Below are 13,129 nucleotides of genomic sequence, written 5' to 3'. Positions count from 1 at the left end.
ATCTATCTAGCTTATTGGTTGACAGGGTTAATATTGCTCATAAGAATCTATCGAGTTCTTACTCGCCTATTCAAGCTAACCTAACGCCTATATGTCTATGGAGTTAGAATCAACAAGAACGCATTTATAATTCCTGTAAATCAACCAAGCAAGGTAATTAGGTATATGTCTATCCTAACCACGAATCCGTTCCCCGATGCCCGAGTTCAAGAACTTGCCCTACTCAATCCTATATGCAATATAGAATTCCCACTTTCGAGTTCAATTCTAGATTCGTAGATAATATTCAATTGGTGATCAAGCAATTAAATAATTAAGCGCAAGATTGAATAAATAAACTAATATGATAATCAAGAAGTCAAAATCAATATCCGAATAACAATAGTCATGAAAGAACCACAACCCTAGAACGTGAAGTTTAGCTCCACATAGACATGGTAGCCAAACAACAAATCTTATAAAGAAACATAAAAATTACTAAGTTTGGTGGGAGAAAGATGAAACTTGATGAATTCCGGCCTCCACAGCTTTTTCCTCGCTTTTTCCCTCTTCCCAATATGTTAGATAACCTAAAAGAGGCGTTTTTAGCTTATATATTGCGTACAAAAGTCGTGGGCCAAAGCTCTCCCATTCCTAGTCCAATTCGGCTTCAGGGATTGATGCTAAGGTGGATGCGACGCATCCACCTTGTCCTCCATTTCAATTTTTGCCTGCGAAGGCGGATGCGACGCATCCACCTTGTCCTCTATTTCTCAGCTTCGCATGCGATGGTGGATGCGACGCATCCAGCTTCACTTCTACTTCCCAGTTTCGCACGCGATGGCGGACGCGATGGCACAACTTCACTGCTAAGGTTGCATGCAGGATGATGTTTTCCTAGGTTGGATGCGACGCATCCAACCCTTCTTCCTCTAGCTAAACCACCTTTTCTTCATATTTTGCACTCCGAACACCTTAAATCGTCACACATAACTTAATTAGTCATCAAACCAATAATTACACCATGTTGGGTGTTTTAAAGATTAAATAACATCAAAAAGTGGTTAAAGCATGAGTAAAGTAACATTAACACATATCGAAATATGCCAAACATCACTACCCCACACTTAAACCTTTGTTCGTCCTCGAACAAACCATCCTATAGTAGACGAAACAAAATTAAACTCTTATCGTTCAAAGCACACTACATCTATGACCATGATTATTTGCTACAATTAGGCTCTAGACTATGCATCAACACACTTCCCTTTTCTTAGGCCCTTCTTTAAACATATTCGAACAAAGACAACATGCTCATAACAATCCTAACCTCAAAAACCGACTCAATGTCACAATGCACTCATGGCTTGAACAACCAACATCATAGAGAAGTCTAATAACGTTACCTATCCCTCGTGAAACCATGTGCCCTCACAACAAAAGCAAAGAGAGTAGAATCAATCCACACATTCGAATCTCATGCTCACAAAGAAAATCGCTCACTCTCACAAAAAGAAGTCGCATGCATGCAGTTGGTACCATAGGCTTGCCCTTAATGTAAATCTCTACTAATGTAAGCTCGCTCGATCTAAAATCAATTAGGACTTTTTTCATGGTTGTAATGTGGGCTAAGGGACGGGTAGGATATATTTAAGGAATAGTGATTCACCCTCCTAAGCACTTTAACACATCATCAAATAACTTAAGCGCAAATTCTTCAACACCACTTCAATTTCACAAATAATATCACCCCAACAATATTTCCTCTTTCTTTAAGCACTACTTTAATTCATACCCACTAGCAAGAACAAGACAACAATTTATTCATTTATATTTTTCTTTCTTTTTTTTTCCAGATTTTTCTCTTCTTTTTTTTTCTTTTAATTTCCGCTAGTGGTGTATTATTTTACAAAATAAGTGCACCCTTCTTTCTTTCATTGGTTCCACTCAAAAGTCACCCCACACTTAGTCCCTTCTTACTTCTTTCAGCGCTCATCTAACAATTAAAGTGCTTTAAGAGGTAAAAGGATCAAAACAATGTCAATTAAGAATAAAAAGGGTATAGGCTTGTAATGTGGGTACCAAATAAAAGGTCTACAGGCTCAAAAGGGTTAACTAGGGATAGATTTTATTTGTGATAAGCAATAAGCTCAAAAAGATCAAAGAAAGCTTAAAATCATTTTTCAAACCGAGCATCACCTAAAATTTCGCTTCAACTCACATACCGGGCAAGTTCTAGACACAAGTACATTACATGGACTACACAAAAACCTCACCACACATGGCACATGACTCGCTAAGGACGGTCACATTCCGACTCTCAAACAATGCAAGTATTCACGGAGCAACGAGATATTAAGCATTAAGCGCAAAGTGAACACAAGTCAAGAAAATGAGAAATAGGCGCCACAAAACATGCTATCCGTTTTAACAAGGCATCATCAATAGTTTCAGAGTGAGAAGGGAAGATATTACATATGTAAAAGCTTAAATATGCCAGTATCAAACAAGTCAAGGGCACCTAGGTTCATCATTCTTCCTCCTTTTATTCCCTACATTCCTACTCTACTCTAAAAAGAAAACAAAATTACCCGGTTCAAACTACATCCCATGGAAAAGAACCGAGGCACAAAGAAAAACCACAGGGGATTATTACTATCTACAAAGATACTTTTTTTTTTAACTACATCCCATGGAAAAGAACCGAGGCACAAAGAAAAACCACAGGGGATTATTACTATCTACAAAGATACTTTTTTTTTTTTTTTTTTTGATAAACTAATAGATAAACTGATAGTTACTCCATATAGATGAATTTACTGTTATTTTATGCCATTAATCCAGTGAATATATTAGTACATTCATCCATACATCAAACATAAATCACCCCCACCCCACACTTAGGGTTGTGCGTTGTCCCCAACGCATACAAACAAGGTAAAGTAGGGTGAGAAGGACTCCCTGAAGTCAAGGTGGAGGAGCATCTGCATCCATAGCATTCCTATCATCAACAACTGGTGCTGATTCTGTATCAGGTGTTACAGCAACCTCAATAGGCCTGTTGAGTGGAGCCTCGGTGACTATGGGAGGAACAGGAGTGGATGGTCCGGCAGTGGATGATGCAATCAGCTGGGAGATGTCTGTACCTGCACATTGAACCAGAGCTCTGAGGAGTAATGATATCTCCTTCATCATCGTGGCCTGCTCGGTCTGAACTCGGCTTAGATCCGCACGAGTCTGTCTCAACTCATCCCTGGTGGCACTCAACTCGACACGAGTCGCTATCAGCTCAGCCCTGTTCTCTTGCATATCTGCTTGCATATGCTCAAATAATTGTTGGACGGTGAGCTTAGAAGACCTTCCCTTGTTCGGCTCTAGAACATGAGTGACATCATATGGTCCTGGAGCTTTAGCCTCAATGTCATCATTCTCCTTGTCCCATAGTACTCCCCTCTCTGTTAAAAAAGCCGTTAGGGTATTAGCAAAGAACAGCCTCCACTTGTAATTCATCCTGGTTCGCTGCATTTGATCATGCATGATGGCTCCGAAGTTGAGTGGTATCCCCTCTAATAAAGCATATAATACGAGTGCGCGGTAACGAGGGACATCAGTTTTATGTTGGCATGGCAGCAGTCGGTTACAAATGAAATTTAGAGCCACACGTGCTAACGCACTCATGAATTCCTTTGCTATAGAGTGGTACTCCATACTCCCATGCTTCCATTCTGCATCCTTCCTGGTAGGGCATAGGACAGACTTAATGTGTGCATAATCTGGTGTTTTGCATATGGCGTCAAACCTGTCAGTGAGTGTGTGTGGCACCCTTAAGAAGTTATTCAGAGCTTCAGCTGACACATTAATATCTATCCCTCTCACTCGCACAATGTTTCCCCGTGCGTGACGCCAATTGGCGTAGAGCTCTCTAACAATGGTGAGGTTGGCTTTGCCATGACCTTTCAGAATGGGTCCCCATTTTTGCACCTCTCGAATTGACTGGAGAAACTCTGAGTACTTTGTCTTAAGTGGTCCGATGTTTATCGGCTTTTCCGGAATGTACTTCTTTGAAACCAATATCTTCTTATAGGCTCGGAATGCCTTCTCATTAACAAAGTATTTCTCCCAATCAACTCGGTCTATGGGTTCACCTTCGTCTTCATCACTCATGTTGATCTGTAGGTGGTCATTGTCCGAATCGGAATCGGATTCAGATTCTGTAGTAATCTTCTCCTTCCCTTTATCAGTTGGAGCACTCATTCTCGAAGCTTTTCGTTGGTATGTCACAGGCTCTCGTATCTCTATTCCTTTGCTCGGTGTAATACCCTTCTTCACTATCCTCCGGACCAATGTTTCCTCCTCCTCTTGCTCTGAATCATCACTTAACTGCCTAGGCAGCAGTTCCATTTCCTTCTCCGTCCGCTTCCTCTTTTTCTGTGGATTTGGACCGCCCGCTGCCCTTCCGGTAGGCTTTTTGGGCGGTTGTTTGTTACCATCTTTGTCTTGTTTCTTGGATGGTTTACTCGCTGCTGTCATTTTACGAATCTAAGTACCTGCAATGCAAAGAATTCAACAATTAGCAGATGAAACAGCGAAGTTCAGCCTGAAAGCAATTGCGACAGCTTGCAGACTTCAATTTATTTGTAAAGTCATGCCATTCACTCTTCATGGAATTGTAGCTCATGACTGTCAGCAAGTATGTGATAACTTTCTTCAAAAACTCAATTTCACATAGCCCCTCACTCGACCCCACACTTATTCTCAAGCATACACCAATGTTGCTCGGTTACTCAGACTTCACCGACGCCTAAATTTTTTCTCAGGGACAATTCGTCGAACATGTGGTATGCAACAAGTGTGCCTAGTTCATTCTATCAGTTGAGCAGTGACACTACCCTCCCAAAGTTGGACGAGATGAAGGGAATTATAGTTTATCATCTCTCAACCATTACAACTACCAAGAACGACAGCCCTAAAAATCTTGAAATTGCAAAACCTACTTGTTGCTACCACTGAAGGAGGGAGGAGAGACGAATTTGGAGAGAAGCCAATGGAAGAACGAAGAGGATGATGCGTACCTGTCGCGTTTGATCTTATTGCGATACAATTTCGATGAGAGAATTCTGTTCTGCGTTCGTAGGCGTCGCCAAAACGAGACGAGTGGATGCGTCGCAAGAAACGTTTTTGTTCGAATAGGTTATCTTAAGATGTGTTAAAATATATATTATTTTCCTGTGCGTGCGAGCTTTGACGCGACGCATCCCCTTGTCTTCCTTCAAAAATTTTGGGACGCGATACGGGCGCGATAGGCAGACTTCACTGCCTTGTCTGCCTTAAAAAATATTTTTTTTTTTTTTTTTTTGCTGAGGGGGACGCGACGCATCCGCCTCGTTTTCTTGAATAAAATCTATGTACAAAAATAAAAGAAGGTAGTAAAGCTGGGTTGCCTCCCAACAAGCGCCTAATTTAACGTCGCAGCACGACATGAGCTACTTTTTGCCTCCACCTCGAACTTATGAATTGCACCCCTAATTTGGCTTCAAGCTTTCTATTATGCTCCCAAGGCGGTGAGACAAATTTAATTGGGCCAAGCAACCAATATCGCGTTTTACACTTCTTGGCCTTCGGATGAGGTATGTAATTTTGTCTCTCTGGCACGACAAATTCAAGAATGTAAGCACCCCGTTCCTCATCCATTGGCTCCTCCAAAGGCTCAGATGACTCGATTTCCACGTCATCATCCAAACACAATTTTGAAAAATGTATGGAATGGGGACCAATACACCCTAACTTTAGAATTGTATTACTCTTTACATCCTCATATGTACAAACACTAGAGTCTTCACATATAATATTATTTACTTCCTCACATGACTCTAGAGTGCTTTCCTCGACATGGACATCATCAATACAAGTATGGACGAATGATTTACTCTCTCTTTTTAGCTCCTCAATTTGGCGTATAAGCTCCTTTTCAGCTTCACACAACTCAGAACTATTTTGTTGGGCGTTAGACGCATCAACCTTTGCAATTAATTTAGCTCCCAAGTCGTGAATATCAGTGCCAAAATTTTCAATCTCCTGTCCCAGTTCAGCTCTTCCTTCTATAAAGTGTCTCGTCCTATCAGTAATTTCCTCACGTTGAGCCTCATATATTTCTAACTTTTCAGCTTGTTCCACTAGCCATGTTTGGCTCAAAATCTCCACTTTTTCAAAATTTTCCTTTTCTTGAAACTCGCTCTCTTCATTCAATTCTTCCATATTAGCCTTCATTCTTGTGATTGTTGCCGTCATTCTTTTCATATCTTTTTTGAGTTCATCATGTTGCTCTGCTACTTGCCTCATAATATACCTAATATATGCATCATGTTCTATATCCTGCACTTCATTGCCCCTATCAAACTCACAAACATTGTTAGAAAGATCATAATAAGGGCTCTGAGAAGGATGAAAAGAATTAGGACAACCATCCCAATGGCTATCTTGACCACCACACATATTACAAATATTCCACTTGAAGGATTGAGATTGTGCGCACAACTCGTTCCCGGGAACATTCTGACAATTTTTCCACCAGTGGGGTCCTCCACAATATGGACAGGGATCCTCAAAATAAGAATAACCATCATTCGAATAATTCTCATTCCAAGGTGCCATGCTAAAATAAAAATAAAACAAAATACTAACTAAACTAAAGAAAGAATAGAAAAACAAATGTCTAATCTAGAAAAATAGCTAATTTCTAAGTCCCCGGCAACGGCGCCAAAAACTTGTTGCGACCAAACACACTCACGCAAGTATACGCGGTCGTCAAGTAATAAAGTGACTAAAAGTCGGATGTCGAACCCACGAGGACTTATGATTAACTATTAACTAAATTAGACTATCCCAATTATCTAAATAAGAATTAAATCTAAAAATATTTTATTCTAACTAATTAAATAAGAAAAATATAAATAATAAACTTTGAACAGAGAAAGAGCAGATTTTAATGATATCAATGTAATGAAAACGATCTAGGGTTATGGTCTATCTAACAATCCTATTGTATTCTTCAATTGAATTGACCGACTAATCTATCTAGCTTATTGGTTGACAGGGTTAATATTGCTCATAAGAATCTATCGAGTTCTTACTCGCCTATTCAAGCTAACCTAACGCCTATATGTCTATGGAGTTAGAATCAACAAGAACGCATTTATAATTCCTGTAAATCAACCAAGCAAGGTAATTAGGTATATGTCTATCCTAACCACGAATCCGTTCCCCGATGCCCGAGTTCAAGAACTTGCCCTACTCAATCCTATATGCAATATAGAATTCCCACTTTCGAGTTCAATTCTAGATTCGTAGATAATATTCAATTGGTGATCAAGCAATTAAATAATTAAGCGCAAGATTGAATAAATAAACTAATATGATAATCAAGAAGTCAAAATCAATATCCGAATAACAATAGTCATGAAAGAACCACAACCCTAGAACGTGAAGTTTAGCTCCACATAGACATGGTAGCCAAACAACAAATCATATAAAGAAACATAAAAATTACTAAGTTTGGTGGGAGAAAGATGAAACTTGATGAATTCCGGCCTCCACAGCTTTTTCCTCGCTTTTTCCCTCTTCCCAATATGTTAGATAACCTAAAAGAGGCATTTTAAGCTTATATATTGCGTACAAAAGTCGTGGGCCAAAGCTCTCCCATTCCTAGTCCAATTCGGCTTCAGGGATTGATGCTAAGGTGGATGCGACGCATCCACCTTGTCCTCCATTTCAATTTTTGCCTGCGAAGGCGGATGCGACGCATCCACCTTGTCCTCTATTTCTCAGCTTCGCATGCGATGGTGGATGCGACGCATCCAGCTTCACTTCTACTTCCCAGTTTCGCACGCGATGGCGGACGCGATGGCACAACTTCACTGCTAAGGTTGCATGCAGGATGATGTTTTCCTAGGTTGGATGCGACGCATCCAACCCTTCTTCCTCTAGCTAAACCACCTTTTCTTCATATTTTGCACTCCGAACACCTTAAATCGTCACACATAACTTAATTAGTCATCAAACCAATAATTACACCATGTTGGGTGTTTTAAAGATTAAATAACATCAAAAAGTGGTTAAAGCATGAGTAAAGTAACATTAACACATATCGAAATATGCCAAACATCAGTAGGCCAATGTATTCGCCACCACCATCACTATAGACAGAACGAATTAATGTATTAATGTATCGTTCAACCTGATTTTTAAAGTTATCAAAGATGGCCATGATATCAGATTTTTGTTTAATTGTAAAAAGCCAAGAATACTTCGTAAAGTGGTCGACAAAAACAATGTAGTAGCGAGACTTATCAGAGGAAGGAATAGGAGAGGGTCCCCACATATCTGAATACAAAATGTCAAGAGGTCTAACACTTTGCAAAGTATTTATTCCAAATGAGAGACGATGACTCTTATTACATAAGCAAGAATCACAAAAAGTAAAAGATTTGGATGTAGACACCGGAAGGTTCAACAATGAGACCATTGACTTTGTAACGCGAGGTTGAGGATGACCAAAACAAGCATGCCACAAATGTAGTGGTAGATGACTAGTTGACATTGCAAACTGAGTGGAAGGTGGTGACTGTTTAGCGACACGATCAATTGATGGCCATTCGTTCAGATCCCCATTATCCTGGCCTTGAAGAAGTGATGCCCCTGTTCTTGGATCCTTCACAACAAAAGAATATGGAAAGAATTCAATGGAAAAATTATTTTGTCCACAAAACCTGATAAGTGGGGATTTTGATTGCTTATTAATGCCTTTTAGCTTTTATTTTAGCCCAAAAGCATTGAATTGTATTCACGAAACTAATGAAATTGTACAAAATTACAGGAATGCTAGAAGTTGGGCTCTCGAGATAATATCCGACTCAAAGAGGAGTAGTCCAAGCACAAGGCAACAAAGGACAGAGAAGCACACAATGTGCGGTCCACAGAAGGAATTCTGCGGTCGCAGAAGAAATTGCGGATCGTAGAATTCCACCTACGGCCGCAAACAAAGAAGGAAAACTCAGCACACATTTGTGCAAATTGCAGACCGTACATGAATTATGCGGCCGCAAAACAGTGCTAAGAGTTGAAGATTAGAGAGTGTGCAAAAAGACCAAGTCCAGGAGTCTCTGTGAATTGCGGACCGCATAGGAATTGTGCGGCCGCAGAAGAAGTGTCTTGCGACCGCAGACCTAATTGTACGGACCGCAGAAGATTGTCTCACGGTCGCAGTTCAGAAATATGCAGCTGCAGAACTCCATTTCCTGCCAAGATGAAGAAATATGCGGACCGCACATGGAATTGTACGGCCGCAGAACCTCCCGAGGGGTATTTTTGTCTGAGATTTTCAGACTTATATAAATAGAAGAGTTTCACGAAATTAGGTCAAGTTTGAACATCAGCAATTACTGTAGCCATTTTTCTTTGCCATTTTTGGAAGTTTACTTTTCTTTGGTGTATTTTATAATAGATTTAATCATTTTAAGCTTTCATTATGAGTTTAATTAGTCTTTCTTCTTCATTTTCTTCAAACCCAAGTATGAGTAGCTAGATTTTTACTAGGGTTGTGACACAACCCTAGTGTGTAAACCTTATGAGTATTTAATTTAGTGTTGGTTTATGATTGGGTGTTTATTATTTAGCTTAGTTCATACTTTGATTTTAGGAATTAATGGTTGCAAACATTAGCTCATGCCTATTTGACTTAGTCTCTTCTTGAGAAAGAGAGACCTAGTCTAGGATAACTTGGCTAACAAGGAATTGGGTCAATTGAGAGATTGATTTACATAATTAAAGGGTTCAACCTAAAGATAGTAATAACCCGACTTGAGATTTTATCAACTGTTTTGTGTGATACCCATTTGGTCTTAAGAAAGCCAAATTGGGCAAAAGCACTCTCTGAACGAGAGGTATTGAGTGGGTAATTTAGAGTTAATAGATATAATATACCCCAGTCAACAGAATAAGCAATAAAGTCTTTATCTCATTAGGCAAACACCTAGGTAATGGTCACAGCTCTAGGCTTTTTATCAATTTGAAAAAACCCCAAAAATAATTATCTCTAGACTTCTTTCTTTATTTTGCAATCAATAGAGTAAAATTAGAAATAGAAAATCAATCTTTTTATGGAAGTGCAATCTCGATAATTCAATCACGCACATTGAAATATATATCCCTTACTCACATCTTAGCTCCATGTGGATTCGACCCCGACTCTTAGTTAGGTTTCTATAATTGCAAACGACCGTTTCATACCTCTTTTAAGGTGTGCATTTGGACACGGTCAATTTTTGGCGTCGTTGTCGGGGAGTTAAAAACGGTGTTAGCTATATATTTGGGTGTATTTTTTGGAGTATCTTCTTTTCCTTCCATGTTACTAACTTGTTTAAAAAATCGTAGGTACAACCATGGCAAACAATGAGCTCAGAAATATTGCTTTGGGGGATGTGGACATTGAGGATGACCAAGTGGATGAGGTTCCTCTTGAATCTCAAGCCAATAGAAGAGACCGGGTGCCTCATGACAATGTGCTCATTCCATCCCCACCTCCACCACAAACGGCTCCACACCGGGTGTTATCCAATGAAGGATATACCAGTGCAATAGTCCCTCCCCATATTAGGGCGAGCAAGTTTCAAATCACCAACGTGATTCTCACTTTGCTAGAGCAACGAGGTTTCTTCACCGGTGCTCCAAGTCAAAATGCATACAAACATTTGAAGGGGTTTGTGGACATTTGTTGGGGGAGCAAACAAACAAATGTCTCCGAGGATGCATTGAGGCTGAGGCTTTTTCCCTTCTCTCTATGGGGGAATGCTTTAAATTGGTTGGAACATTTGCAAAATCATTTCCATCCACACTTGGGATGAGTTGGCGGAAAAGTTTATTTCTAAGTTCTTCTCCCTGGGGCACATGGCTACACTTCGCGATGAGATTTTGGCATTTAAGCAAGAGCCAAATAAACCACTACACAGATATGGGAACGCTATCGAACAATGGTTAAGGAATGTCCCAACAACGATATGACGGAGAACATGATTCAACAAACTTTCTATCGTGGGATCAATACAACCAACCAATGTGTAGTGAGTCAACTTGCTGGTGGGAACTTCATGACTACGCCTTATGCGGAGGCATGTGAGGTTTTAGATGAAATGGCGGAAACATCATCGGCGTGACAATCCCGGGCTAATGTTCCACAAGGTGATCCCAACGTGATCCACACTCATAAAGAGTTGCATGACCATGGGCAAGCCATAGCTGAAATGACTACCACCATAAATCAATTAGCAAAGGCTCAACTTCAATAAGTTCAACATCCTAAGCAAGTCAATGCCATGGAGGGAGTGAACATGATGATGAACAAAAGAAGAACAATAGGTCCACAAGTGCAACATCGAGTGGATAATTTTGTGCAAGAGGATAGTAGTTTTGATCAAGATGATTCTTACAATGACCAAGAAGAGGATGTGCAATATGTGAAAAACTTTCAAGGGCAATAAAATAATTTTCAAGTCTCAAAACAACAACAATGGCAACCTCAAAACAATCAAGGCAATTGGAATTCTAACAACCAAAGAAATTGGAGTGGTAGAAACAATCAAGGGAATTGGCATAACAACAACAATCAAGGAAATTGGAATGGCAATAATCAAGAAAATTGGGGAGGTAACAATCAAGGTGGATGGAACCATAATCAAGGCAATCGGGGGTCGGGATTTCAAGGCCCCCGATGTATCAACAACCGAACAACCCGCCTCCATATCCTTCCCATGGTCCTAGTTCTTCAACCAATGAGATGGGGCGTATTGAGAATATGTTCAAGAAAATGATGGAAAAGAATGTCGATTCTGATGCCCAACTTGCCTCACACAACACATTGATCCGCAACTTAGAAGTGCAAATGGGGCAAATCTCTCAAGCTCTCAATTATCATCCTAAGGGGGCACTACCATGTGACACGGTGGTGAACCCAAAGGGTGAGAACAACACGGGGCATGCCATGGCCGTTACTACAAGAAGTGGAAGAGGTAGGAATGCACCCACCTCAAGTCAAAGGCAACTTGTGGATGATGAGCAAGTAGTACAAGAAGAAGAGGTCCCGAACGATGTGGTGCAAACAAATGATGAAGTTCAGATTGATATTAATGATAGTGTGGAAAAGACTCAAGAGGAGGTGAACCCGTCTAGGGATCACATTATTGACATACCGAAACTGGTAGTGCAAAAGGCTAAGGCACCATTGACTAAGACTCCACCTCCATATCCTCAAAGACTTGCCAAACAAAATAGCGAGAATCAATTCAAAAAGTTCATTCAAATTATGAAGAGTCTCTCAATCAATGTTCCATTAGTTGAAGCTTTGGAATAAATGCCCGGTTATGCAAAATTTATGAAGGATCTTGTGACAAAGAAGCGGTCAATAAATTTTGAAACTATCAAGGTCACTCATCAAGTGAGTACAATTGTGCACTCAATGGCTCCTAAATTGGAATATCCCAGTTCTTTCACAATTCCTTGTACAATCGGAAGTGCCGAGTTTGTTAAAGCTCTTTGTGATCTTGGGGCAAGTATCAATTTGATGCCATATTCGATTTTCAAGACCTTGGGAATTGGGCAACTAAGACCCACCTCTATGAGATTGTAAATGGCTGATCTTGCCATGAAGTGACCTTTGGGGGTGATTAAAGATGTCTTGGTTCGTGTTGATAAATTTTTTCTTTCGGCGGATTTTGTCATTCTAGATTGTGAAGTTGATTATGAGTTACCGATTATTCTTGGAAGACCTTTCCTTGATACAGGGAAGTCTCTTTGTGATGTTGAAGATGGAGAACTCACCTTTCGAGTGGGTGATGAAAAAGTGATTTTCCATATGTATAAACCCATGCAGCAATCAAATAGCAATGAGGTGTGTTCTTTTTTGGACTTGGTGACTGATGTTATTGTTAATGATACAAGTGCCATAATCAATGTTAGTGATATGTTGGAGGTCGTCTTGCTCAATTTTGATGATGATGAGATGGATGGCTTCATGGAATATGTGAACTCTTTGCATGGAATGGGGTCGTACAATTATGCACCCCAAAAACTATTCTTGGATCTTGAAAATAGGAAAACTCCT

Source organism: Nicotiana tabacum, chromosome 2 (assembly GCF_000715075.1).
Source record: "Nicotiana tabacum cultivar K326 chromosome 2, ASM71507v2, whole genome shotgun sequence".
Taxonomy (NCBI): Eukaryota; Viridiplantae; Streptophyta; class Magnoliopsida; order Solanales; family Solanaceae; genus Nicotiana; species Nicotiana tabacum.
This window is presented reverse-complemented; position numbering follows the sequence as displayed.